This window comes from Amblyraja radiata, chromosome 26 (genome assembly GCF_010909765.2).
Source record: "Amblyraja radiata isolate CabotCenter1 chromosome 26, sAmbRad1.1.pri, whole genome shotgun sequence".
Classification (NCBI taxonomy): Eukaryota; Metazoa; Chordata; class Chondrichthyes; order Rajiformes; family Rajidae; genus Amblyraja; species Amblyraja radiata.
Window position 1 is genome coordinate 28,084,025 of NC_045981.1, and position 14,907 is coordinate 28,098,931.

General features: G+C 42.9%; 1 protein-coding gene across 3 annotated transcripts in view; it reads left to right on the forward strand.

Moving 5' to 3' along the window:
- The first annotated feature begins 11,736 nt into the window (after nt 1-11,736).
- The window catches only part of cdc42ep4 (CDC42 effector protein 4), a 28,932-nt gene continuing 25,761 nt past the window's right edge, over nt 11,737-14,907 (forward strand). The window contains exon 1 of one of the 3 annotated variants that reach the window (XM_033044547.1): nt 11,737-11,820. The gene's annotated coding sequence lies outside the window, so the exon portion shown is untranslated. The remainder of the gene's footprint in view (nt 11,821-14,907) is intronic. The other 2 variants (XM_033044550.1, XM_033044549.1) reach the window with 2 other exon arrangements.

Genomic DNA, 14,907 nt, shown 5'->3' on the forward strand with positions numbered 1-14,907 from the left:
TTTTAAGCGTTCTGATGATATTGGGATCTGACAGAACATTTAAACTCAAAAGACAAAAGGCAGCGGATAGCAAGGTGAGCTGGCAAATTTGTGAGATGACCACTTAATTCCAATAAGATATCACAAGGAAAATGTTCTGGGTTTTGTTGCATCTGCTGACTGTTACCAAACCAATAAAAAAAAGACACAACGTGCTGCAGTGTCTCTGCGGGTCAGGCAGCATCTCTGGATAGAATATGTTTTGGATCAGGACCCAAAACATTGCCTATCCATGTTCTGCAGAGATGCTGCCTCACCCACTGAGTTACCCCAGCACTTTTTGTCTTTTTTTGTAAACCAGCATCTGCAGTTCCTCGTGTCTACATTTTCTCAAAGCAATCTCCTCTTGTCCCAACAAGCATGACAGGTTTCAAGTGATTTTATAAAATGCCCTCCAGCAGTAACAATTCAGACAACTTTATTGTGTTCACTCCATTTGTACATTAGTATATTTATCATCTCCCTATGAATCTTGTGAAACATTTCGCCTCTTTGCATGAAATGAACAGACAGTTTAGCCATTGTAGAAAGTCTGGTGCCAAGATGACACTGAATGAAACGGTGGAATACAGGAGGTCACCCAAAACTATTTTCAGTCCACCACAACTGTATTACATTTAAAAATAATCCCCTTAGTATACTTTAGAAAATGTTCATTCTTCTGCACACAGCATGCATCAAAATTCCTTGCAATATCACCTTGTAGCTACAATTATTGCAAAAAATAACAGAGGTATTTCCCTCTCACCTTTATTCTCTTGATTTCAGTCTAACGTGAAGGATGAGAAGAAAGCTTATTTTCTCTGGCTATCAATTATAGAATCTGATTTTTTTTTTAAATTGCTGAATGCAAATGAAGGCCAAATAGAAATGCCCAACTGCAAACATTAGTCACTCCCCTTTTTGGCAATATTTGTGAGCTTTGTACAAAAATAGTGTTTCTATATATTTTCTTAAATTTTCTTAAATAATATTATTGTTTTTAATCTGATGTAATTTACAATCATGAAAAAAAAACATTATTGTAGAAAACAACATTGTGAGGTAGTCTTCACACTTCAATCTTATGTTTGTGCAATGAATGACAGATATGCCTTTATGGTAAGTTCAAACTGAAGCGATGTACTTCAGTGATTTCAGCTTCTTGCTGGAAATCTGACCTATCACCCTGGAGAAGGACTGTATGAAGAAAAATGCTTCATTGTTTTGCATATGTTTACTTTCTATTTTGGCAATGAGTCCATATCTCTGAACTGGTTTTATGGTTAGTCTTGCTATTTACAAACTGTGATATTTTCTGGTGGTTGATGGAAAATCTGTTTTCCAATGAAAACTTAAAAGTCGTTATATTCTTTTCAATTATGGGTTAGATTTGTGAATTTTATGTTATATTTGCATTTGTGAACCGGTATGTTTGTACTATTCTTTTAACAGGTTAAGCTATTTATTGTTAATGTTTTGCCGAATTTATGCTCTGTCTGCAACAATATAATAGTTTGTAAGAGTGTTTCACTGTACACAGTACTTTACTGTTATGTGATTTTTCCCGTTATGCTTTTGTTCATGATGTTTGAATACATTAGTTTTATCTTTGTTTCCCCTTTTCCTGATTTTATTGCAAATTTCATATCAATGGAAACAATCGTCCGATACACTCAGTACTTTCTACATTCATCAAATACATAACAATAGATAATGAAGATATATTTTAAGCCTTCAATTTTAAATCTGCCTTTGTGAAATGTTATATATTAAGATTAATTGTTCTTGTATTACAAAAAAAGACAAAAAGTGCTGGAATAACTCAATGATTCAGGCAGCATCCCTGGAGAATATGGATTGGTGGTGTTTCAGATTGGGACACTTCTTCAGACTAATTGTAAGGAGGGGGGGAAGAGAGGAGGGGCAGGACAAAGCTTTGTCAGGTAATAGGTGAATACAGGCAAGGGGGAGGTTTGATAGGCTGATAGTTGGACAAAGGTCAGAGATGAAAAAGCGTGTCAGATAAAAAGATTGAAGAGTTGCAAATTGTAAAACCAAAGGAAGGAAAGGGTGAGGAGATAGGTGGTGTGTGGGAGAAAGAGGAGAGGGAGGAGAGGGTTTCTAGAGGATACCTAAAATTGGAGAATTCAGTGTTCATACGCTTGGATAATACCCAAGCAGAATATGGGCGGATAAACGGATCAGCATTTCATTAATTTTTTTTTTTGGAGAAAGCAATGGGGATAGAAAGAGTACATTTTGTGCCATGGTTGAAAGTATTAAGCTAATGTCTTTTTTTTTTACAATGCGGCCCAAAAGGAATCAATTATTCTTATGTTGCCATTCTTTATAATTTTGTACAAATACAAAACCAGTTAACAAATAGGCAAAGGGTTTCCGAAAAAAAATAAATATTTTCATTTGTGACTTGAAGGAATATAGCATAGAAAGGGTTAAAAGCCCTGTCCCACTGTACGAGTTCATTCAAGTGCTCTCCCGAGTTTAAAAGAAATCAAACTCATGGTAAGCATGTAGAATGAACGTAGCGGGTACGTCGGAGCTCGGGACGTCTCTTAGCGGCTCGTAACGCTAACGGCAGGTACTCGGGAAACGCGGTAAGCTCGTGGACATGTTGAAAAATGTCCACGAGAGCCCCGAGTACTTACGAGCGGCCATTACCGTAAATCTCCGAGTTCGAATCAGGGCAAACTCGGGAGAACTCTTGAATGAACTTGTACAATGGGACAGGGCTTGATGGCTTTTCTCTCACAAATAGAAAATATATGTCAAAGAGTTTGGGGACATGATGTAATTGAATGAACACAATGTACAAAACCAAAATATTATGCAATAGGAATTCATAGAGGTAATCCTCGCCCCTGTTGGAAAGGTAAACAGCTCAACTGAGAGATGAACAACTTCAGGACCATCCTTCACTTCACTGCTGGTTGCAGCTCATGCACGGACAGACCCTTTAATTTACGCGCAGCAGGAAATCACCCGGCATTGGGGTCAGGGCCTGATCCTGCATTCGAAGACCACACAATTCACACAACACATAGTAATTTTACAATTTAACAACAGTAACATCAATCATGCTATTCATTGTCCAAACAGCCAGCCACCCTGCTTGAGCATGTCATGCAAGCGGAGGTCTGGACAACACTACTTAACTACACAATGTGCATTGTATATCATGTATATAATCAGTCATTTTCACTGATTGGTTTTATAGGTATTTAGAAACGATTTTGTAATGCAGGAAAATTATCCTTCATGCATTCAGAGTTTTGAGTCTGATTTCTTGAGTCGCCGTTGTTTGGTTCCATGCTCCACTTATTGAATACTGATATATTTGAATTAAACCTCTGGTAAAATCTATTCTTTAAATACATCTTACCAGGGTTCAAAATTGAAAACATTCAGTTCTCTTAATAAAAAGAAACTTAAACAATAAGAAAATAACAAAAATGTTGTGAAATAGACAATCTGCTTAAATCTACAACGTGGTGATTTTGGTTCAAATCCAAGCCATTTTAGTTAGAGATAAAGATGATATTTTACTTATTGGAACATCCTATCCATGCAGCATTTACAGAATTGTATTTGCTACATCAAGTGAGATTTTCATATTTTCAGGAGTTAAATGTACAGAATAAACAACTGCATTTGTTCCATGACAGACTGCTTGATTTAGGAGATTTAGAATTGCCTCCAAATTCAAATTAAAAGAATAAAATAGTGCTCTGAAATATTCGTGGTATGTCATACAACTTTTGCCTTGTCCAGAGCTAGTAGCAAATGATGTAACAAAGTTTTGGTGGAATGTAACTAGCTCAGTTAGATATCTTGGTCAGCGTGGATGAGTTGGGCCAAAGAGCCTGTTTCCATGCTGTAAAATGACTCTGACTTAAACTTCTTGCTGAGTGCAGTTGCACAGAAATTGGTAACTTGATCAAGCATCAAGTGTATTTAATTGTCAAATGCGCTGTGACCAGAACAATGAACCTCTTACTTGCTGCAGTTTTAAAGGAACATTAAACACTGCAACACCACAAATGAATATACAATAAATGATCAATTATTCTATGTATTGCATGATTATTATTGATGTCTGAGCTTTGATATCAAAAAAGTGTAAACTATTCAGTCACAAAGTAGATATCTACACTCATTCAATCCTGTCCATATCTCATTCAACAAGGACATGGAAGCATCACGAGTTTTCAATTTACAATGTTGAGCCCAATTGTGAAGACCCTACAATTTACCACCATCATGACTAAAGATGATCAAATCAATGGTTTAGCTGATAAATTTGTTGAACTAAAGTTATTTTTAACCTCTTCATTGCTTCTCTGCTCAACCTGCTGCAGATCTATGTACAAACCATTTTGCAATTACATTTCTTTTAAAGTAATCCTGGCAGTCATTGAGTTTGTGAGAAAAAGTAGCCATGAGTTACATACACATTTTTGTCATTTGTCAAATGAAAACATCTTTATTTCATTTAGTTCTTCTCCTGCTTAAAAATAAATGTCTCCCATTGTTGTATAAAAGGTAACTCATTAGCAACATACAGAGCACATTATCTTTACTGAACCAATGTCAATTAATAATGAACAAACCTTCACCACCCTCCCTCAATCAGCATCGCCACCACTTGCATCATTCAGCCTCTCTTAGTCTCCACATAATCATGGATATTCCCTTTGTTAGTAATAGAGTCATAGTCATACAGCATGGAAACAGGCCCTTTGGCCCAACTTGCCACCACCAACCAACATGTTCCTACACTAGTCCCACCTACCTGCATTTGGCCCATATCCTTCTAAACCTATCCTATCCATGTACCTGTCCAAATGTGTTTTAAACATTGTGATAGTACCTGCCTCAACTACCTCCTCTGGCAGTTTGTTCCATATACCCACCAACCTTTATGTGAAAAAGTTGCCCCTCAGGTTCCTATTAAATCTTTCTTCCACACCCTTAAACCTATGTCCTCTGGGCGTTTAATTGATCTATTCCTCTCATGATCTTATACACTGCTATAACATCACCCCTCATCAGTTTCACACAGAGAGTGGTGAATCTCTGGAACTCCCTGCCACAGAGGGTAGTCGAGGCCAGTTCATTGGCTATATTTAAGAGGGAGTTAGATGTGGCCCTGGTGGCTAAGGGGATCAGAGGGTATGGAGAGAAGGCAGGTACGGGATACTGAGTTGGATGATCAGCCATGATCATATTGAATGGCGGTGCAGGCTCGAAGGGCCGAATGGCCTACTCCTGCACCTAATTTCTATGTTTCTATGTTTCAGTTTAGTTTATTGTCACGTGACCAAGGTACAGTGAAAAGTTTTTGTTGCATGCTAACCAGTCAGCAGAAAGACAATACATGATTACAATCGTTTAAGAAGGAACTGCAGATGCTGGAAAATCAAAGGTAAACAAAAATGCTGGAGAAACTCAGCGGGTGAGGCAGCATCTATGGAGCAAAGGAAATCGGCAACGTTTGCTCTCGACCCAAAACATTGCCTGTTTCTCCAGCATTTTTGTCTACCAACATGATTACAATCGATCCATTTACAGTGTATAGGTACATGATAAGGGAGTAACGTTTAGTGCAAGGTAAAACCAGCCAACTCCAATCCAGGATAGTCCAAGGGTCATCTAAGAGGTAGATAGTAGTTCAGCACTGCTCTCTGGTTGTGGTAGGATGATTCAGTTTCCTGATAACAGCTGGGAAGAAACTGCCCCCGAATCTGACAGTGTGCATTTTCACACTTCTATACCTTTTGCCTGAAGGGAGAGGGGAGAAGAGGGAGTGGCCTGGGTGCAATTCGTCCTTGATTATGCTGCTGGTTTTGCCGAGACATCTTGAGGTATAAATGGAGTCAATAGAAGAGAGACTGGTTCGTGTGATGGTCTCAGCTGCGCCCATTCTTGCTACAATTTCTTGCGGTCTTGGATGGAGCTATTCCCAAACCAAGCTGTGATAAATCCTAATGAAATGCTTTCTATGGTGCATCTATAAAGTTGGTGAGAGTTGTAAGGGACATGCCAAACTTCCTAAGCCATCTAAGGAAGTAGAGGTGTTGGTGTGTTTTCTTGGTCGTTGCTTTGATATGGGTGGTCCAGGAGAAATTGTTGGTGATATTGACTCCTAGGAATTTGAAGTTTTCTACCATCTACTATGGGACCGTCAATTCAAACTTTGGTATGTGTACCGCTTCAATTCCTGAAGTTGATTACTATCTCCTTTGTCTTGCTGACATTGAGAGAAAGGTTGTTGTCTCGTAGAAACATAGAAATTAGGTGCAGGAGTAGGCCATTTGGCCCTTCGAGCTTGCACCGCCATTCAATATGATCATGGCTGATCATCCAACTCAGTATCCCGTACCTGCCTTCTCTCCATACCCTCTGATCCCCTTAGCCACAAGGGCCACATCTAACTCCCTCTTAAATATAGCCAATGAACTGGCCTCAACTACCCTCTGTGGCAGAGAGTTCCAGAGATTCATCACTCTCTGTGTGAAAAAAGTTTTTCTCATCTCGGTTTTAAAGGATTTCCCCCTTATCCTTAAGCTGTGACCCCTTGTCCTGGACTTCCCCAACATCGGGAACAATCTTCCTGCATCTAGCCTGTCCAACCCCTTAAGAATTTTGTAAGTTTCTATAAGATCCCCTCTCAATCTCCTAAATTCTAGAGAGTATAAACCAAGTCTATCCAGTCTTTCTTCATAAGACAGTCCTGACATCCCAGGAATTAGTCTGGTGAACCTTCTCTGCACTCCCTCTATGGCAATAATGTCCTTCCTCAGATTTGGAGACCAAAACTGTACGCAATACTCCAGGTGTGGTCTCACCAAGACCCTGTACAACTGCAGTAGAACCTCCCTGCTCCTATACTCAAAACTCAAGTCTCGACACCAGGACACGAGGTTCTCAATCTCCTTCCTGTACTCCGTCTCATCATTATTTGATATCTGACCTACAATGATGGAGTCATGTGCGAAGTTGAAAATTGATCCTAAGGAATAAAGTCCTAGACTGTTCACCCTCTCCCTTTAACTCAAGCCCTCGAGTCCTGGCAACATCCTCGTAAATCTCCTCTGCAACCTTTCCAGTTTAGCAACATCTTTCCTCCAACAGGTTGACCAAAACTCAACACAATACTCTAAATGTGGCCTCACCAATGTCTTGTGCAACAGTAACCAAACCTGCCAACACCTGTACTCAGTACACTGACGAATGAAGCCCAACGTACCTAACGCCTTCTTGGCCACCCTGTCTGCCTGTGACACCACTTTTAGGGGACTATGTACCTGCACTCCTAGATCCCTCTGCTTTACAACATTCCACAGACCCCTACCATTCACTGGGTAGGTCCTGCCCTGGTTAGACTTCCCAAAATGCAATACCTCACACTTATCTGTATTAAACTCCATTAACCATTCCTCAGCTTATCTGCCCAACCAATTAAGATCCTGCTGCAATTTTTGATACCCATCTTCGCTATCTACAATGACACCTGCTTCCATGTCATCTGCAAACTTGCTAATCATGCCTTGTATTTCTCATCCATTTTTCTCTGCACATTCCCCTTTTCTTTATAACTTAAAACATTTTTGATTTCTAACTTTACTAGCTCTGCTGAAAGGTCATCAATCCGAAATATTAATTCTGTTTCTCTCATCGTCGATTCCTGTTGTGATTTCAGATATCCAGCATCTACATTTTTTAAACTTATCTGTTGGATATTTAATTGTTTCTTTTCACCACTTCGACACAGTAAAAGATTATTCCTTCCAACCATTCTTGAGATGTGGAGAGAAAATAACAAAGTTGATGTTTCAATGACCTGACCTACTAAGCATTGCTTGCATTTTCTGCACTATTTTTAACGGATTTGAACTACAATTTATTGTTTTTGCCCTATCAAAAATAAGAGTATGGAATGACGCAATGTCAGTGACAGAGAAACTAGGAGAATGGAATGGTCTTTGTGAGGAATGAAAGGAAGAGGAATAATCCTTCCAGGAAATAGAATGAGAGGAAGTATGGTTGTCTTGTGGTTGAAAACCAACAAGGAAAATGTTAAATGTATTTATTAATAGACATCAATCACTGAACTACCCCTGGAAAATGAGATGAAATTGAAGTGAGGGACAGATGGACTGAAAGTGAGGAAATGATAGAAAATGGCATCAAGCGTGATGATATGTTGCTGTTCAGGATGCAATCTGGCAAGCACCAATAATACTGTAGGTACACAAAATTGCTGGGGAAACTCAGCGGGTGCAGCAGCATCTATGGAGCGAAGGAAATAGGCGACGTTTCGGGTGTTGCATTTCTTGCGGTTGCAACGGAAAGTGCCCGGGGAGGGGGTGGTGCGGGAGGGAAGGGAAGAATTGACGAGGGAGTTGCGGAGGGAGCGGTCTTTGCGGAAGGCAGACATAGGGGGAGATGCTTTGGGGCCACCTCCTGCACCTACACACAACTGACTGACTTCATCCACTTCACCACCAACTTCCATCCGGCACTCCAATACACCTGGACGATTTCCGACACTTCCCTACCGACACTTCCCTACCATTCCTTGACCTCACCATCTCCATCGCAGGGGACAGACTCCTGACCGACATACATTACAAACCCACTGACTCACATGGCTATCTGGACTACACGTCTTCCCACCCTGCCCCCTGTAAAGACTCCATCCCTTACTCCCAATTCCTCCGCCTACGCCGCATCTGTTCCCAGGATGAGACATTCCATACCAGGGCATCGGAAATGTCCTCGTTCTTCAGGGAACGGGGATTCCCCTCCGCCACCATAGATGAGGCTCACACCAGGGTCTCATCCATACCCCGTAACACTGCTCTCTCTCCCCATCCCCGCACTCGCAACAAGGGCAGAGTCCCTCTGGTCCTCACCTTTCACCCCACCAGCCGGCAAATACAACACATAATCCTCCGCTATTTCCGCCACCTCCAACGTGACCCCACCACTCGCCACATCTTCCCATCTCCCCCTATGTCTGCCTTCCGCAAAGACCGCTCCCTCCGCAACTCCCTCGTCAATTCTTCCCTTCCCTCCCGCACCACCCCCTCCCCGGGCACTTTCCGTTGCAACCGCAAGAAATGCAACACCTGTCCCTTCACCTCCCCCCTCGACTCAATTCAAGGACCCAAGCAGTCGTTCCAGGTGCGACAAAGGTTCACCTGTATCTCCTCCAACCTCATCTACTGCATCCGCTGCTCTAGATGTCAGCTGATTTACATCGGGGAGACCAAGCGTAGGTTGGGCGATCGTTTCGCCGAACACCTCCGCTCAGTCCGCAATAACCTACCTGAACTCCCGGTGGCTCAGCACTTCAACTCCCCCTCCCATTCCCAACCCGACCTCTCTGTCCTGGGTCTCCTCCATTGCCAGAGTGAGCAACAGCGGAAATTGGAGGAACAGCACCTCATATTCCGTCTGGGGACCTTGCGTCCGTATGGCATTAACATTGAATTCTCCCAATTTTGCTAGCCCTTGCTGTCTCCTCCCCTTCCTTAACCCTCTAGCTGTCTCCTCCCACCCTCCCATCCGCCCGCCCTCGGGCTCCTCCTCCTCCTCCCCTTTTCCTTCTTTCTCCCCCCCCCCCCACCCCCCATCAGTCTGAAGAAGGGTTTTGGCCCGAAACGTCGCCTATTTCCTTCGCTCCATAGATGCTGCTGCACCCGCTGAGTTTCCCCAGCAATTTTGTGTACCTTCGATATTCCAGCATCTGCAGTTCCCTTTTGAACACCAATAATACTGTTATCCCTGTACTAATTAAAGAGGAAATAGCCAGAGAAGACAGGAACAAAGATGGTGCTTATGCCCACAATGAGACAGGCATACAAGGGGCACAGATTATCCCTCATTCAAACACCTTTCATGTGGAGAAAGTGAGCCACTTAAACTAGTTTAGTTAAAGAAAGCTGATGGTGGATGGTGTGACATTTGTTCAAAGAAAGGGTCGTTGATTATGCTGTCAGGAAATGGCAGTAAAGTTTAGTTTAGAGATACAGCACAGAAACAGGTTGATTGGCCCACCGGATCCACAGCAACCATCGATCATCCATTCAGTTCGAAGATAGACACAAAATGCTGGAGTAACTCAGCGGGATAGACAGCATCTCTGGAGGCAAAGAATGGGTGACGTTTCGGGTCGAGACCCTTCTTCTACACGAAACGTCACCCATTCCTTCTCTCCAGCGATGCTGCCTGTCCCGCTGAGTTACTCCAGCATGTGTCTATCTTTGGTTTCAAGAGTCAAGAGAGTCAAGAGTCAAGAGTGTTTTATTGTCATGTGTCCCAGATAGGACAATGAAATTCTTGCTTGCTGCAGCACAACAGAATATGTAAACATAGTACATAACGCGAGAAAAAAAGTTCAGTGTGTATCCACATGCACACATGCTCAATAAATAAATAAACAAATATAGTGCAATAATAATAATATTCTGCTGTAGTTCAGAGCTTATTTGTTAAACCAGCATCTGCAGTTCCTTCCTATCCATTCAGTGCATCTAGTTCTGATCATCTAGTTCTGTATTCTAGGTCAACTCTGATCAAGAAGGCTCACCAGCATCTCTTCTTCCTGAGGAGACTGAAGAAGGTCCATCTGTCTCCTCAGATCCTTGTGAACTTCTACCGCTGCACCATCGAGAGCATCCTTACCAACTGCATCACAGTATGGTATGGCAACTGCTCTGTCTCCGACCGGAAGGCATTGCAGAGGGTGGTGAAAATTGCCCAACGCATCACCGGTTCCTCGCTCCCCTCCATTGAGTCTGTCCAAAGCAAGCGTTGTCTGCGGAGGGCGCTCAGCATCGCCAAGGACTGCTCTCACCCCAACCATGGACTGTTTACCCTCCTACCATCCGGGAGGCGCTACAGGTCTCTCCGTTGCCGAACCAGCAGGTCCAGGAACAGCTTCTTCCTACTCAACAGCTGTCACTCTACTCAACAACGTACCTCGGTGACTGCCAATCACCCCCCCACCCCCCGGACACTTATTATCACTTATTATTATTTATTCAAATCATTTGCTATGTCGCTCTTCCAGGGAGATGCTAAATGCATTTCGTTGTCTCTGTACTGTACACTGACAATGACAATTAAAATTGAATCTGAATCTGAATCTGAATCTGTATTATCCCACTTTTTCACCCATTCTCCTGCACATTAGATGGCGAGGCAGCAGCTCCATCAGCTGCTACCTCTCCATTCCAGTGACCTGGATGCAACTCTGATCTCGGAAACTGTCTTCGTAGAGACGTGGGGATTGGTAAATGGGCACTGTAAATTGTTCCTAAAGTAGAATCGGGGGGAGTTAATGGAAATGTGGGAAAATAAAACGAATGGTGTTACTGGATGTTCCTGGCTTGGATTCGGTGGCCGAAATGACTTTATGATCACGGACAGAAAATACTGGAGACACTCAGCAGATCAGACAATGTCTTTGGGAAGAGTTTGCAGAGGTAACGTTTCACCTCGAAGACCTTTTCTGATCCGTTCAGTGTTTGTTTCTGAATAAAAGTCCAGCTTCCTTATCTACACGGCGACCTCTCGGCCCGTTTACCTCAGACTAGCAGCGATGCCACGAGCTCCTGGCCGCCGGTGGGCGGGACCTCTGGGGCCGACAGCTGATTGGTCCTGGCCTCCAGGTGACGCAATGGCGGTGACGTGGCGGTGGGGCGGGATTGGCAACCGCCGTGTGAAGGGGAAAGGCGCGGCGGGACAACGCGAGCAGGGCGATGAGATGAGGTGGGTGCAGTCGGCTTTTGGCTCGGGTAGTACCAAAGATATTAGAGGGTAGTACTAGCCATTGTCCTGGCTGCGGTGGGGTGTCTCCTGCTCCGGTAGAGCGTCTGGATGTTGTGTTGAAGGGAATCGGGGGGACGCCCGCAGTCCGGCGGGATCTGAAGAGCGGGCAGCGTCAACGGTCAGCGGGCGCTGGCTCGCGGGGTTGGGGGGGGCGTCAACGGTCAGCGGGCTCTCTCCCAGCCGCTCCATGACCGCTACCTCGCCCAGCGCCAACCGAGGCGACCTACCTCCCCGCCGGTTAAACACTGTCTGTCCGCTTCGTTCCTCCCGTTGTTCCCATCGGCGAGGCGTGGCACAGGGGAGCGACAGTGGGAGGGGGGCAGTGCCTCTGATCGCCGCCGCTGCTGCTGCCATCGTCTTCCCTCGTTCTTCATTGTTATCTCGGTTGTGCGATGTGAATTCGCCGGTTAATTTGCTTCCTTGTTGCGACTAATTGTTTAACTATGTTATCAGGGCCATTGTGTGTAGCGTAAACCAAAGAAACATTTTAAATAAACCGTGGGGTGGTCTTGAAACAAACGACAGATAGATGATGGGGAAGAAGGGAGACAAAGGAAAATGGAAATAAGACATGGATTACAACAACCACCACTCCCACTAACCTTGAACGTATCTGACTTGCCCTGTCCTTCCTATGGTGGTTACAGTAACTTGACGCTGAGCCATATATTGAGGTGATTGCCGAAGGGCTTGGTCAGAGATTTGAATTTTAGGGAGAGCTTTGTATGAAAAGGTATGGATGGGAAATTTTGGAGCTGAAGGTTTGAGCAGGTGAACGTTTTATTACAAAACAATTACACATTCAACCTCTTTACTATATTCATCTCTCCCACTTCCCACCCTTTTCCTAGAAACACTTTACTGCTGCTATAACAGTTTCCTTCTCAATGTAGTAATCAAATCTACCTTCACTCTGGCTCTTTTAATATTTATTTTGTTACTTTTGGTTCATTTACTTATCACACTATTCCTACATCCTCGAGTTCTTGACCCCCTTACCCCTGTGGCACCCATGTTCTTCATCCCTGGAATAATTGTGATCAGTCTGCCATGCGCCCACTCCACATTCTGCTCATCGTTCTTAAAGTGTGGTACAAGGACTGGTCAAGACTATTCCAGTTGTAGCCTAACCAATGTTTGATAAAGCTTCCTTGTGACTTTCTTGTTTGTGTCAGATTGTTGAATTGCTTACTACATTACTTCACTTGGTGTTTTGGTGTCATGAAGTGCACTTAATTAGATTTGTTCCTGCAAACAGTGATTTCATGTGCAGCTATTTGACCCATAAAATCAATTATCATATATTTCAATATAAACTAATCCTATCTCTAATGTCAATACCATTCCTTGGATCATAGCAGCTCATTAGTGTAAGATGAGTATTATGTTCCTTCAAGATATGGGGACTAAACCTGTCTGAAAGTGAGGTGTCATAGGTAGACAAAAATGCTGGAGAAACTCAGCGGGTGCGGCAGCATCTATGGAGCGAAGGAAATGGGCAACGTTTCCCTCCCTTCTTCAGAGGGAAGTCATTTTCAGTCTTTTCAAATTTGTGCATGATGACCGCATGAGTTGAAGGACTGAAATCAAGTATGTTATGTATGGCTTTATCCTTGGAAAAAAGTGCATGTAGTTGAGAAACTATGACCGATTCACAAACCATGTCAGGCAGTGTAGATATCATATAACCATGATATGCTAACAACTCCCTGCACTTGTGATGTCCACTTTTTCACCATACCTAAGGCTAATTTACACTTTAACTTGCTAATTTGCAGTTTCTTCCTGCATGCAGCATGGGCTAAAAGTTGCATTTATTCATTGTATTTTTAATTAATTCAAATGTACAATATGTGCTATTCTCAAACACTGTTCTCAACGTGATATTGGACCAGGTGACCAAAATCTTGGTCTGAGAGGACACTAATGGACTCCTTGAATGGAAGGAATTCCGGTGATTAAGATATGCTGTGAATTGTTTGGTGGTGTTTAAAGTTATGATCAAGTAGCAAAAATAGAGGAGAATGAATTATCCAGCTAATGTGGATAAGAGTTTGAGACAAGACCAATGAGGATGAAAACTTTGCAAATACACTAAATGCTGGAGTGTCGGGTCAGGGCCCTTCTTCAGACTGATTGCAGAGGTGGGAAAAAGAAAAAAAGCCGTGTCTTTCCTTGGTAAACCAGAATTGCAGTTCCTTGTTTATAATTAAACATTATAATCAGGTAGATGCTGAATGGGAGCTGATGTGGGCAGGCAATTAGAAGGATGATGGGTGAATGGGACTGGTTACCAATTTGGATTCACGCAGCAATATTTTCGATTAATTTTATGAACTTGTTGAGAATAGAATGGAAGACATACCAGGAGAGAATTGGGGAAAATTGAATTAATTTAAAAGCGAGGATGGGTGATTTGACCTGAGATTTGCAGAGGCAGATGAAGGCAGTCATAGTGATGACAGAAAAGGTGTGTTGACGTTCATGTCAGGATCCAGGGTGCAATGCAGTCTGACTATTAATCAATTTCCAGGAAGAATGAAGTGGGAAGTTTGTGAGCAAAGCAAAAGTGTGGACCATTTATGGTTCTGATGAGAAACCTAAGAAGGGTCTCGACCCGAAATGTCACCCGTTCCTTCTCTCCATAGACGCTGCGTGTCCCGCTGAGTTACTCCAGCTTTTTGGGTCTATCTGAGGAAACTTAAATATCAAACAAAGCGGTCTGACAATTTTAAAGGAAATGGACAGGTCAAAATATGGTGTAGATTTGACAGTAAGTGATGTTTTGCCTTGCAGCACTATTTATTTCACATTAGAATTCTATTTAATGAAATGCAATCCTTATTTAAAGGGCAAGTAGATAATTTCCTATGGGAAATGATCAGAAGTCAAGATGAGGCTGGGCAGATCAGCCATGATCATACTAGACAACGGGGCAGATGAGGGTCTAAGTGACCTGCTGCTGGTTTCGTTTTCTTGCATTATGCTCAGTGTTCAAACTGCTGTAGTCCAAGTTGCCGAAACATA